Source organism: Malaya genurostris, chromosome 1 (assembly GCF_030247185.1).
Source record: "Malaya genurostris strain Urasoe2022 chromosome 1, Malgen_1.1, whole genome shotgun sequence".
Lineage (NCBI taxonomy): Eukaryota > Metazoa > Arthropoda > Insecta > Diptera > Culicidae > Malaya > Malaya genurostris.
In genome coordinates, this window is record NC_080570.1 from 40986277 (window position 1) to 41000347 (window position 14071).

Here is a 14071-nt window from a genome sequence, read left to right on the forward strand (position 1 = left end):
CTAGACTTCAAATCTAGAGCTCAAGTCCAGAATCATCCGGGGCCTGCATTCAATTCCAGAATCTTTGTCAAGAATTCAGCTTCAGAGTTCAGGTCCAGTATTTATTTTCAGAATCCAGGTTCAGGATTAAGCAACGAAAGTCCACAAATTTTAGATCCTAAATTCTGTTCTAGAATCCAGGTCGAGGCTCATGTGTAGAACTCAAGTTCCGAATTCATATTCCATGTCTGGGATTCAGATCCAGATTGAGAATTCAGTTCCAAAATTGAGGTCAAACTCCGAATTTAGTTAAAAAATTCAGGTCCAGATTAAGAATAAAGTTTTAAATTGGCTTGAGATTTAAGATCCCAAATCCAGAACTCATGTGCAGAACTTAAGCGCAGAATTTATGTGTAGAATAAATGTCTGGAATTAGGTTATAGAATCCAGTTCAACAATTCAATTCTAGAAACCTGGTTCAGAATTTAACTCCAGCACTCGAGCTCAAAATCCAGATCTTGGTTAGAAATTCAGTTCCAGAATTATGGTCTTGAGGTCAACATCTGAATTTAGTTCCAGGTCTAGAATTCCGGTTCAGAATTCATGTCTAGAATTCAGGCTCAAAATTTAGTGTCAGAATCAGGGCCGGCTAAAGGTTCATTTTTGGTGTAAGAAAATTTTGTCACAATCTATACCAAAATGATCGTCCCAGAATCATAAACCATATAAATGATCTTAAACGGTTTGAATCCTTAATCTTCCACGTATTTCAAGAGAGGGAAAAAACGTTTCCCCCATTTCTGAATTTCGACACACCTTCGAACTTGATGCTCTAGGCAGGCACCTGCTCAGAACCCAGATCCATAAACCAGGTCGATGAGCGCCAAACAGTCATCTGAACTACGATCGTAATTTGGTAGCCCAGATCATGGTCCATGAACTGGAACTTCTAGGTCCTGGACCTGTCCTGCAATACTTTCCCGCTGAAGAGCAAAACATGAATACAAGATCATTAATAAACTTATGCCGTTTTTACTTGAAGCCAAAACTAACCCCGTTCCTACCCTAACTGCTGTCAAATCCATACATTTGACAGCAGTTAGGGTCGAAACTCCAAGTGAAAACGCCAACAATTAAGTTCTACACGAACATGACATAACCTCACAAAATGAACAGAATGAACTTTTTTCGACAGCCGTGTTTGTTTACAGTTTAAAAGTTCATCATAACACATGGATCAATAAGTCCCGAGACTAACAATGGAAACAACATTTTTTTTTGCAAAATTTTGTTTTATTCATCAACATAATCACCTTTTAGGGTGATACAATGGTTCCAACGTTTTTCCAATGTTTCAATACCATGTGTATAAAAAAAATTATCTTTCTCTTCAAAATAAGCTTCAGTTTCAGCGATGACCTCCTCATTTTAGGGGGGTGGTGAAGCAGATCAAAGGCCAATTCGTTCAATTTAAATTGCTTTCTGGATCATCGACTCGTTGCTGTTTTTGTTCCATCGAAAGAAATCGCGGCACCCACTTGGAAAAAACATTTTTCATGCTCAATTTTTCATGAAGGATAGTAAATACACTTCCATATGATATCTGTGTCATCTCAGCAATCTCACGGAGCTTCATTTTACGATCTTTCATTATAATTTTTGTCACTTCACTCACATTTTCCTGTGTAACGGCTTCCACAGGTCTACCCGAGCGTTCCGCGTCATTTGTGTCGGTACGACCACGTTTAAACTCGGCGAACCACCGACAAATCGTTGATTTTAATGGACAAGAGTCCGGATAACATTTTTCAATCGATTATTTCGCTTGCACGGTGTTTTTACCCATTAAAAAACAATGTTTTATCAAAACACGAAACTCGGTTTTTTTCCATTTTCTAAACAAACTACAAAACGACTTTACTCCAACCTCGATAACTCAGCTGTTTCTGGTCGGATCGACTTAAAATTTTGACTCGTTTCAAGCAAAGGTTAGTACTCTAGAAAGACGTGGTAACTGGTTTACTACGAGCGCCATCTCTACTTCAGTCTCGGGACTTATTGATCCATGTGTTAGGTTCATCATTTGAATTTAAAAATTGCAATTCGCCTCCCATTAAACAGGTTTATAAAAATATCGCTCATCGATGCTGGAAACACATACAGGCAATCTTTTTAGTTCTTTTCACAGTGAAACACGTTTTTTACAGGCACTTTATCGTCATTTTTCAATTTTTAATTTGCAGTCTCAAAAACAAAACAAACACACGGCAACTGTCAAAGATGAACTTGATTCATCGGCAGTTCATTTGTGTCGTCATCGTGTGAAACCTATTAAACTGTGTGATATTTTACTGACCCTACTTGATCCATGTGCTTCCCTATTTCAATTTAGTATGGAGCATACGTGTTCGTATATTAGCTTCGGGTTCGTCATTGTTCTTTGGTAGCTGGAATAAGCTTTAATTTTTAAATAACTACACAAAAAACACGCTACGATTCCAGCGCGTTCTTCTGGAATGTATCGACACATAGCTAAAACGGCACTGAATGGCGCTTCAGAATTGTGCTCTATGTCGAAATAGAAACTTTCACAATAACGATGACATACCGAACCAAAGGTTCATGCTAGCGTCACCAATTACGCGTTTAGGTACTGTTTCCTTTTATTCGGAGAATTCTAGAATGTCCAAAATCTTAACTAGATTCTATGAAACTATTCAGTACTTCATTTCACTATATTATGTTTACTTAAGCATGTTGGATTGTACTCAATACAAAAATTTCCTTCTGTGTGGGTACAAACGAATTCATAATAATCTATGCATAGCATGCTATGACCAATTGGGTTGGGTATGACTGCAACAGGTCAATCGTATTATTAAAGAACAGCTTCTCACATTTCATCACGAACAACCATACAGGTAAGAAGTGCACCGTTCTGGGTGATTCCGTTTTCGATTAATAGTTATAAAATTCACAATGGCGATCCTGCTAGGAGGCGCAATTGAAATAGCAAAGTTATTCAGAACCATCTCGCATGGAAACGGAATCACCCAAAACGAAACAAAATCTATTCAGATATTGGTGCTATTTGGCACGCAGTTTTTTTTATTTTACATTGATTACGTAATGTTGAAAATGACTGAAATAAGCGGATCACTATGGTCGCGCATCATAAGCGGACCAGGAAGGTCGCGCAATAAAATACATAGATAAAATGATTACGATTTTCATTGAAAAAGGCGGATTCATGAAATCGCGCATCAGGAAGGTCGCGCAAATGTAAATGAGCGGACCGGGAACGTCGCGCACACCTTCCTTAGGGGCTGTCCATAAAAGACGTCACGCTTTTTTTTGACTATTTTTGACTCCCCATCCCCCCTTTGTCACAAATTGTCACAGAAGCAAAGACCCCCCACCCCCCCTATGTCACGTGTCACGAATTCAAAATAAATAAAATTCATCTCAATACATTCTCAACATGTATGACAAACCATACAAATATGAGGGAAAAATCGATTTATTACATGCTGTCATTAGATTAAAAAATATCCCTAAAACTTCAAAATCATCGGAATTATTTTATTATTATCAATTATATAAATTAACAAAAGTATTTGGTTGGAATTGATGAAACAATTAAAATCATTTGTTTTATTCATCCTAGCGGTACACAGATATATTATTGTTTTAGGTAAAGAATAATATTTCCTTAGTGTAGCATACAGGGCTGAGAAAATAAAGACCAAAACCTCATCAAAACGAGATCACTGCCGGAGAATCTTTTCCATTATCAGTTGAATTTAAATCACATCGATCCATATCGGTACTGATCTTCGGTCACACAATAAGTAGTGATTTTGAGCTGAAATGATTTTTGATTTATATAAGTTCAATCATTGGATGATTCGATAAAATTTGATGTTGGTGAGGAAAATCACATATGATCAATATAAGACATGACTTCTGAAATTGTTGATCTCCCGCCCTTTTTCAAATGGAGTTCAATTGAATAAACTGCATCAGAATCAGATAAGAGAAATTCTTATGATATACTGTTATTAATGCTATAAAATCAAATTACTGAAAAAATTGTCAGTGCATAACTTAAGTTAAACCGTTTGAAGGCATATTTTTCTTTTTTGCTCATATTAGGCAAAATTTATTAATTTCGCTAATTTACTCGCTCCTCCGGGCACTTTTGCTGATCACAACAGAAATGATTTCCTGTATCACTCATTTCCGAATTTACAAGAAATAGCTTTTACATCAACAAATACACGTTTTCCTATAGAATATAAACGTTTATTGTGGAGATTTTTTCAGGAAATAGAGCAAAGCAGTAATATAATTAGGTATTTCAAAAATGCGCTCATTGAAAATATTGGACGTCACATTCCGAAAACCTCCCCCCTTTCCCCCCGTCACAAAAGGTCACATTTTATGAAACACCCCCCTCCCCCTTGCGGCGTGACGTCTTTTATGGACAGCCCCTTATGCGAAAACATTTTTACACGGTTATCGCGTAAATTTAATTTACTTAAATAAGTATATTACTATTTTTTAAACTTTCAAAAACAACTTCTGACATTTTTCTCAAATAAATAACACCTTTCAATGCACATTAATTGTGCCCTTCTGCCAATATTGTTTGGAAAATTTTATGTCAAAATTGTTTGAATTTCAATCAAGTTAGCCACAAAAGTGTGTGATCGGAAATTTCCACTTGTTTACTTCGAGAAACAAGATTGCTACAGAATTCAACTATGCCTACACTTTCCATCAATCTATTGAATGAATTATTTATGCTGTTGGCTCCCCGGATCCTGAAGCCATTTTCTATTTATTTGCATTATTCACCGCTCGGTAGCGAACGGATCCCCCTCAGATGCATCAGCGTGAAGCGGGTGGCTGGATGCAGCACGGCAAGGCAACAAACCAAGGCCAAGGCCAATAAATTTTCTTTTCGCACAATCTTGTTTACATACAAAGTTGGCCCGTGCACAAATCGTCCGTGCGGGTGGGTTGGTGGACGGGTGGTGTGTTGGCAATGGGGCGGTTACATGCACTGAATCGACACGGGTCAACGAGAAATAAACAAAAAAAAAGCGCTGTGTCGTCCGACAAACGTTTGATGCGGTGTGTGATTTTCGGTACTGACACCGACGCTTGCCAAAGCCATTTTACAGTCGGCATCTCGGCCAATGAACCTATTGAAATGGTTGAAAGCGATACTATTTCATTGTTGTTTGGTGCCAATTGGTAACAAAAATCCAAATTTTATGACGCTAAAGTGAAATGTAAAAGCGCTACTTGTTTAGAGATGATACTTTCAGCAAGAGCTGTCAAATCGGTAGGAAAATTTTTAATTACTCCATCTTCTCAACGAATAACAAATAAAGTATCAAAAATAACAAATAAAGTATCCAAAATAAATGGTACTCGGTCACTAAACATTCTAGTACTCGAGAAATCAAACTACACCGGTTGCTGTTTAAAAAAATGTTGGTCCGAATGAACCTAACCTTACCGCATTTCACACGTTTCTGAAGATATTCCATGTTTAATCGTAGTTCACTTTTATTGCTGATATCTATTTTTACTATTGGAAAATCGATATGAAAAAAATGAATTATGAAATTTCTTGGTTCCATTTTTCATTGAATAATGTCGCTACCGGTAATTCATTTTCGCGGCAATGTGCCAATTAGATGTTACCATGGAAACGCTCAAAAATTCGCTAGATTAGATTGCCCAAAACCAGAGTGACGACACCTCATCCGTAATGTTGGCAACAATTCAAAGTATTTAATCCGAAATGTGGGCAGTTTAGTTAGCTTTGACAGGTCGTTTGTTCGTTTGGAACAAAGTTTGTCATTCCAAACGAACAGCTGCCGTCACTCTGGTTCAAGGAACTCTACGATAGATGGCGCCTTGAATTGTATAAAAGTGACGGAAAATAACCGAATATATTCTTAGTTATACGTCTGTCTATTTGTGCTGCTGACATCGTTTCAAGCCATCGCTCATATGAAATTGGATCAATTGAAGTTAAACGATTCGAGCGTCAACTTTGCCATGTGAGAGCGATGTTCTGATGTCGACCATAACTCAACCACACACGCAAATCTGTACCATAAATACAAATACGAGTTGTTATGACTGACTTCCCATCTGGCATAACAAAAAAGCAAAGACATCTTACTCTACCGAAGCTGTTGTACGCAATATCGCAATATATTTTAGTGTGGGATCGTTTCCATTTTTTTCGTTGTTTTTTTTTTCATTGTCGCAAAAAACTCTGTCTGTATTAGGAGGCGACGGACTTGGTTCTGTCACACCGTGGCCTACACGTTTCCGAAAAAATAGGGGGTTCATAAGTCGAATCAGTTCGATTGAATGTTTCGATTTTCCTTTGATTCCTATTTAGAAATTATTGTATATTCTCAAATCAATATTTAATGAGTCGATGGATTGTTGCCTAATTTTTGGAAGGCATGCAAATTTTTCCACTTTCCCTCTATATCCACGGTATAAACCAACATAACATAATACTAGTTTCGCCCTTTTTCAATTTGTTTACTTCTAAGCTTCTTGTGTAACTAATAATGTTACGCACTCGTACATTTTTCGCGAAATAGGATGAATTTCGCGATTAGGATACATCTGCGGGTAATTTTATCATCTCATTTATTATCTTCAATAGTGAATAACTCAGAAATCATCTAAAATTACGAAAAGGAAATAGTTTCGCCCTTCTTTGGCATGTAACATGGAGGACAAAGCTTAAGAAAACGAATGGAATGTTAGTTGTGCTCTTTATGGTTCTTTGTATTATTAAGATTGAGATTATTGTAGATTCAAATTTTCTAGACAAAATTGAAGGATTTTGAAGCATTTATGTGCCTGTGCCTGGCCGATTCGCCCCCAGACACCTGGCAGCGCCTGCCAGAATTCTGCTAAAAATTCGGCAAGAGTCTGGCAACAATGCGACAACCGTTTCCGGCAGAGAATTTCGCCTAGTGGTTATTAACGGTTTGATGTCAGCCAGAGTTTTGCCATACAAGACTATTTTTTCCATTAAAAGTTTAAATAAAGGGTACTAACATAGCTTTTGCACTACCAAACATGATATGCAAAGCTTCATCTTTCAATATACCAGTATTTTCATTTGTGATTTACCTGGTCTCACGACTCGTTTTCATTGTTGGATGCAAGGATGGCTTTTATCGTATCAAAGAACGCTCACTGGCAACTCTTCACACGATTGAATCAGTACCATCAAAGAGAGACGGATATCATCGCAACAACGAAAACCCGGCATGGCTCATTTAACATAGAATCGACACCAGTGCGAGAGTGAATTTCTTTCGATGACATTTCTGAGAATCAAAGGTTAGCACGCTGCTGTGGGGATCTTCTCTGAAGCAACAAACGGTCGCTTATTCTCGTTTCGCGATCCGATTCTATACGGGCAGTTGATAATTGCGATACAATCATTTTACTATTGCCGCTTATTCTAACTATGTGCATATAACCTTTGTATAAGTTGTGTCTATGAAAATGTCTGTGAATGCTCCACACCAGGGTTTTGAAATATTGCAACCTAGTATGAGAATCATCAAGTTGAATCATCGATTCGATTTTCTGCGATAATTGTCAACTTGCGATTCTCTCTTGGGAAATTCCACACAGCAACGATCATTATCAGACAGTTCGTACTGAACACTCGTGACGATCGGACGCGATACTTCGGCTCTTCCTTGTGAGTTATTTCTTCCAAGTGTTTTGGCCGTTTCTGGACAATCGCGACTTTAGTCAACAGATCACACCCTACCTACACCGTATCAGTGACATCCAGTGAATATTCCCAAAAAAGGGTTTTTGTTTTTTGCACTCTCGACAAGAAAGTGATAAACCACGTGGCGCCATTCATTTGGCCGCCGCTGTGGGTACCCGGCCCGGGCTCAGCCTCCCGGACCCATTGATCCATTGTGTAAATCCAATCGATAGTGACTCAACGAACCAGAAATTTGACAAACCACGTGCTTTTCGTTTATCAGACTCGTGCTCATCTACCCTAAAACAAGTCGGTAGCCATTTTGCCTACACCTTGATTGTGACAGTGTTAGTGTAGTGGCATCTTTCGGTAAACTCTGCGACAGTGTAACTCAGCAACGATATAGAGCATTAGCAGAGCGGATAGCTTGCTGTCCTCCTCCGCCCTGACGGGATCTACGAACAGACCATCTCGTCACAGCGGTGAGCGTAATTTTTCTTTATCTTCTTAACCATTATTTATTTATAACCTTTTTTACTTCAATTATATCACATAATTAATCCGACCACCAAAATTGCCGTCTTCTCTTATTTCCTTGAATAAGAATGCCGGGGCCTGACCCTCCGGGGGGAGGCTCGTCATCCCGCCCTAGTATGCCACCACTTTCTTCTCAAATATCTATACCTCTCCCTCTCTGCCAGTCGTTGCCAGAATTCATGAACTCTGGAGACGAAATCGATAAACAAACTTTGTTATTACGAGCGGTTGCCCGGGATGGTGTGGCGGAGCCTCGGCTACCCGCCAATCCATTTCTTATTATGAAGAGTGTGCAGAGCGTATTAGGCATTGATCCAGTTAAGGTGATCACGGCCTCAAAAGAGGCTCGTGGATCCCGGTACGTACTAAAAACGACTTCGAGAAAAGCCTACTGCGCTTTGCTCGGTCTGAAGCAATTGATTGATGGTCAAGCGGTGGAAGTCGTACCCCACCCCACCCTGAACGTGGTGCAAGGCGTTATTTATGACCGCGATACAATCGACACCGGAACAGATGTACTTTGTAACGAACTCAAAACGCAAAACGTTTGTGGAGTTCGGAGAATTACAAAGCGTAAAGATGGTGCTACAATCAATACCCCTCTTCTCGTTCTTTCCTTTTCTGGGTCCTTCTTACCAGAATTTATATATATCGGCCTTGTCAGGACGTCAGTGCGTCCATACTATCCATCTCCCATGCTCTGCTACCAGTGTGGTAGGTTCGGGCATGGTAGTAGATCCTGTCCCAACAAGCAGACATGCCTCTCCTGCGGTCTTGAGCACGAGATCACCGAGGATGGTTCATGCCCGAACCCCCCGAGGTGCTTGAACTGCAAAGGGGACCATTCTGCCCGCTTTAGGCGCTGCCCTAAGTATCTGGAAGAAGAGGCTCTTGTTAAGCTCAAGGTTGACCGTGGCATATCTTTTCCGGAAGCTAGGCAACTAATGCGATCCAGCCAGCCCAGTAGCTCATACGCTGACCAACTAAAAAACAGGCTATCTGGGAACAACGATGAAAAAGATCGCACCATTGCACTTCTTCGCGAAGAAATCGTACGTTTGCGTGCAGAAAAGCGGGAAAATTCCACCAACAGCAAGAATAATAAAGACCCAGAAATCCAGCTTCTGAAAGAAGCTTTGAGCGAAGCCACTAAGCAGATCCAGGCGATGCGAGAGCAAATACAAACTCTTTTGATGGAGAAATCCGTCCACCATGTAGAGGTACCCTTGTCAAGAAAAAGCAGCAGCGGTTCTCCTCCTCCAAAAGTGGCCAACCAAGGCAAAAAAGCCACTCTCCACAACACCAACACCTCAACCAGCCCTGGAGCGGCAGAACTCCCCCGCAAAGGAAGATCCGGTGAGAGAGCAACAAGCCCAACGCCTCCACATTCTGGTGGTAGTAGCAAAAAAAGCGAGAAAAGATCGAAAAACCCAAAAAACACCAGCACACGTCAAGAAACTGCACCTCCAGACCCGACCGATTTTGACTTACCATCTTCTGACTCCTTTCGATCCGACAGTCTATTTTCAAGCTCGAGCGAAGAATCAATGGTTATCGACTCAGCACTGGTCGACAGTGTCAACATCTCCTAAAGGGCCAAACATACTTCTCAGCAACATCTCTAAATCTAACAACAGCCCATGTAATGAAATGACCGAAGCTTCCTTCCACTACCATACCCCTCTTTAGTAACCCCACATCCACTCAATATAACACCACCTCTCAACACCAAGACGACCCTGTGACTTCCCCAGCGCCCCTCGATGGTTGCGCCATGGAAGTGCAAGCGGGTCGCCCGCGGGTTACCTCTACCGTCCACTCTCAAGCTTGTCCAACAATCTTCACCAGTCAACCGCTCGATGTCCGCTGTCCTTCGTCTGCCCCCCCACCAGTTTCGGTGGGCCTCCGGGTCCAGGAAGGGGCAGCGGTCCCATCATTTTCAAATAAAACAAACACCTCCCACCCTGTCCGCTCGGATCCGTGCTCCAGCCCCATCCCCGGCTGTTCATGGCACCCCTCGAGATGCTGTTATAAGCACAATCCTCCACCATCTACAGCCAGCTTCCCACAGCCAAATGGACGGAAACTGGAATCCCCCCGCGACCCGTCCCCTAAGGAACCAGCAATCCCGTCTCCTCCTGTTCTCAATCCTTCCCTTACTGCCGACCCCCCTTCATACAACCCACAATCGGCAGAAGCATTTCCTCCCCCCTCTCCCATACAATCTTACGTCAGTAATTGTTCGTTCTCTTCTGACTCCGTCTTCCTGTCGAATAGGACTACGTTGGCCATCCAATGGAATGTCAACGGGCTCAGCCATTCCCTTGGTGACCTTCAATATCTTATAGCCCTTCACAATCCGGTGATAATAGCACTCCAGGAAACACACATACGCCAATCTACCAACCCATCTTCGTGGCTTAATCATCGCTACATCTGGAACGCCGCCACCGGAAACAATTTGTATCAAACGATCGGCCTGGCAGTTAGGGCGGACATCCCTTCGGATCCCTGCCCTATCAAAACTGAACTAATCGCTATAGCTAGGAAGATACAGATCCCGATCCCCTGCACCGTTGTGTCCGTTTACATCCCAAAAGAAGTTAGAAATGTGGGAAAGAAGTTGAAGGAACTTTTCCAGCAACTTCGACCCCCCTTCCTTGTTTTGGGTGACTTCAACGCTCACCACAGTGCATGGGGATCCAAGAAAAACAGCCACCGTGGAGGGGAAATCTTGCAAGCGATCGTAGAGTGTGAGGCAATAGTAATGAATGATGGCAGCCCCACCTTTTTCAGGGGGCGATACCAGTCGGCCATTGATCTGTCCGTGGTATCACGGGGTCTGGTTAGCTCGTGCAGCTGGTCCACGTGGACGGACACGGGAAGCAGCGACCATGTACCCATTCTCATTTCACTAGACGCGTGTCAACCCCTCACCACTCGACGTCGCAGATGGATCCTCCAACGAGCCGATTGGAAGGGCTATGAGTCCTCTATCGAGGACCGGATTTACCCAGATTCCGATCTCTCCCTAGAGGAGCTCGAAGAAATTATACTCGGCGCAGCAGAAGATAATATTCCTCGATCCAGTGGAAAACCGCCCAAACGAGCGATTCACTTGTGGTCCGCCGAAGTATCTACAGTGGTCAAAGCCCGCAGAAAAGCACTGCGGGTCTTACGGAAAACCTCCCTTGATCACCCCTCCAGAGATGCAAAGGCGCAAGAATTTCGTCGCCTAAGGAATCTCTCCAGAGAAACTATCACCAAAGCTAAAGTGGATAGCTGGAATAGATTTCTCGACGGCATCTCCGCGGACTCCTCCTCAGCAGAATTGTGGAGAAGGGTAAACGCACTTAGAGGAAAACGTAGGCAAAAGGGCTTCCCCCTTGAAATTAATGGCAGATTCACTTCCAATCCAGGAGATATCGCCGACCACCTCGGGCGTTATTTCGAATCCTTGTCGGCTGACACGGCGCTACCAGTGACATTCCAAATTTCACTTCGGAACGCCCAGCGCTCTCCTGTGTCAATCCCACCTGGATCAAACGAGGTTTGGAACAGACTTTTTTCTGCGGAGGAACTCAACTTCGCTTTAAGCTCCGCAAAAGGAAAATCGACCGGCCCGGACAACATTAACTATGATATGCTCCGACATCTTCCTCCTAAAGGTCGCATTGCCCTACTAAACCTATTCAACCAAGTCTGGTCTACTGGGACAATTCCAGCTAATTGGAAAACAGCCCATACTGTTCCTATTCCCAAAGGTTGCGCTGGCTCGTTCGTCGCCAACAACTTCCGTCCAATTAGCCTCCTCTCGTGTATGGGTAAAACACTCGAGAGGCTAGTAAACCGACGCCTCGTTTCATTTCTCGAAGAGCGCAGTTTACTAGACCACAGGCAATTCGGATTTCGCCAAGGTAAAGGAACCGGAGCCCACCTTGCTTCGCTGTGCGATACCATCCACAGAGGAGTCAATGAAGGGCAACACGTTGACGCGCTATGTATAGACTTAGCAAAAGCCTATAACACAGTCAATCGGGAAGGGGTCCTTCGACAACTGGTTGACTGGGGCATCAACGGGCGAATGGGTGTCTTTTTGCAAGATTTTCTCAAGGAAAGGAACTTCAAAGTTTGCATAGGTGGATCCTTATCACAAACATTCGCTGAACAAAACGGGGTCCCTCAAGGTTCGGTGTTGTCCGTAACCTTATTCCTCGTGGGGATGAACTCCATATTCAGTTGTTTACCAAAAGGCATATTCATCTTCGTATATGCCGACGACATTGTGATCCTCGTCATTGGTAAATCCCGTAAAAGAATAAGAAGAAAAATCCAGCAGACGGCGAGAGCAATCCACCAATGGGCAGAGAGTGTCGGGTTCAATATCGCTCCTAACAAATGCTCCCTCTCGCACTTCTGTCGGGAATCTCACCGCAACACTAACTCTCCGGTCTCGATTGGAACGGTCATCGTACCGTTTGTGAAATGCCCTAGAATACTCGGCGTCGTTTTCGACCGAAACCTAGACTTCACAAACCACTTTGGCCAAGTAAAAAAAGACTGCCAATCTAGATTGAGACTAATCCAGACCATTAGTGCGGGGCACCCCCAGTGGAACCGCCATCAGGGGATAAACATAGCCAAGTCCCTAATTTGGAGTCGTATTTACTATGGGATAGAGGCGACGGCTGTAAGCATGGAAACCCTGCTCAGGGTTTTGGGCCCTACTTACAACAGAGCCGTCAGATACGCCTCAAACTTGCTCCCAAGTACCCCAGCAACAGCCGCCTGCGTAGAGTCGGGTTTGCTCCCATTCCGCTGGTTTTCGGCTTGGATCATCCTCCGCAGATCTCTGGGCTACCTAGAACGAACCACTGGAAAAGACTGTCTTCTACTGCAAATGGCTCAGTCGCTGTACAGGAGTTTCACCGGGAAAAACATCCCGAAACTGGCACGCCTATACCGAGTTTGGATGAGACCATGGTACCAACCAGACCTTCCCAAAATCGAAACTTCCCTGGCACAATCCCTAGGGGCCAGACCTCTCCCAGCAGCAGCGAAAAGCAGCTTTCTCCAGTTAACCTCCGACAGGTTTAGAGGCATTGCCTCTTTCTATACTGACGGATCGCGAACAAGCACTGGCACCGGGCTCGGTGTATGGGGACCCAACACCTCCATACACCGTAGTCTACCACCCTCTTGCTCGGTGTTCTCGGCGGAAGCCGCAGCCATACTTGAATGCCTTAAAGTCATCCCCCCGGGATCCGAGGCGGTGATCTTCTCCGATTCCTTAGCAGTAATCACTGCTCTGGAGACGGGAAGATCCAGACACCCATATGTCCAGGCCATCGAGGCAAACTGTGGCAGCAACGTCACAGTATGCTGGATTCCTGGACATAGCGGGATCCCGGGTAACGAAGAGGCAGACTTACTCGCGGCTATGGGCAGGAAAAGCCTTCGGATGAGATCCGCAGTGCCGTCAACCGACATTCTAACTGACTTTAGAATCAAGCTCACGGATAACTTCGTACGGCACTGGCGATCATCCGGGGGCCTCCTGCCCAAGATTAAGGGGGATCTGTCCAAATGGACGGATCGCACCGACCGCCGGGAACAACGAGTCCTCTCACGGCTACGCACGGGTCACACACGCCTCACCCATCAGCATTACATCTCGAGGCATCCACCACCTATGTGCTCCACTTGCAGCACACCGCTTACAGTGGAGCACATACTAGTCAACTGCCCGGAATTTCACAACCTCCGGGTACAGTA

The 14071-nt window shown here is 43.4% G+C and overlaps 2 protein-coding genes across 6 annotated transcripts in view; one reads left to right on the forward strand and one right to left on the reverse strand.

The window, feature by feature from the left end:
- The window catches only part of LOC131437792 (heart- and neural crest derivatives-expressed protein 2), a 107219-nt gene that overhangs the window by 12645 nt on the left and 80503 nt on the right, over nt 1-14071 (forward strand). The gene's annotated exons all lie outside the window — the stretch shown is intronic.
- The window catches only part of LOC131437768 (monocarboxylate transporter 12), a 62807-nt gene that overhangs the window by 3523 nt on the left and 45213 nt on the right, over nt 1-14071 (reverse strand). The gene's annotated exons all lie outside the window — the stretch shown is intronic.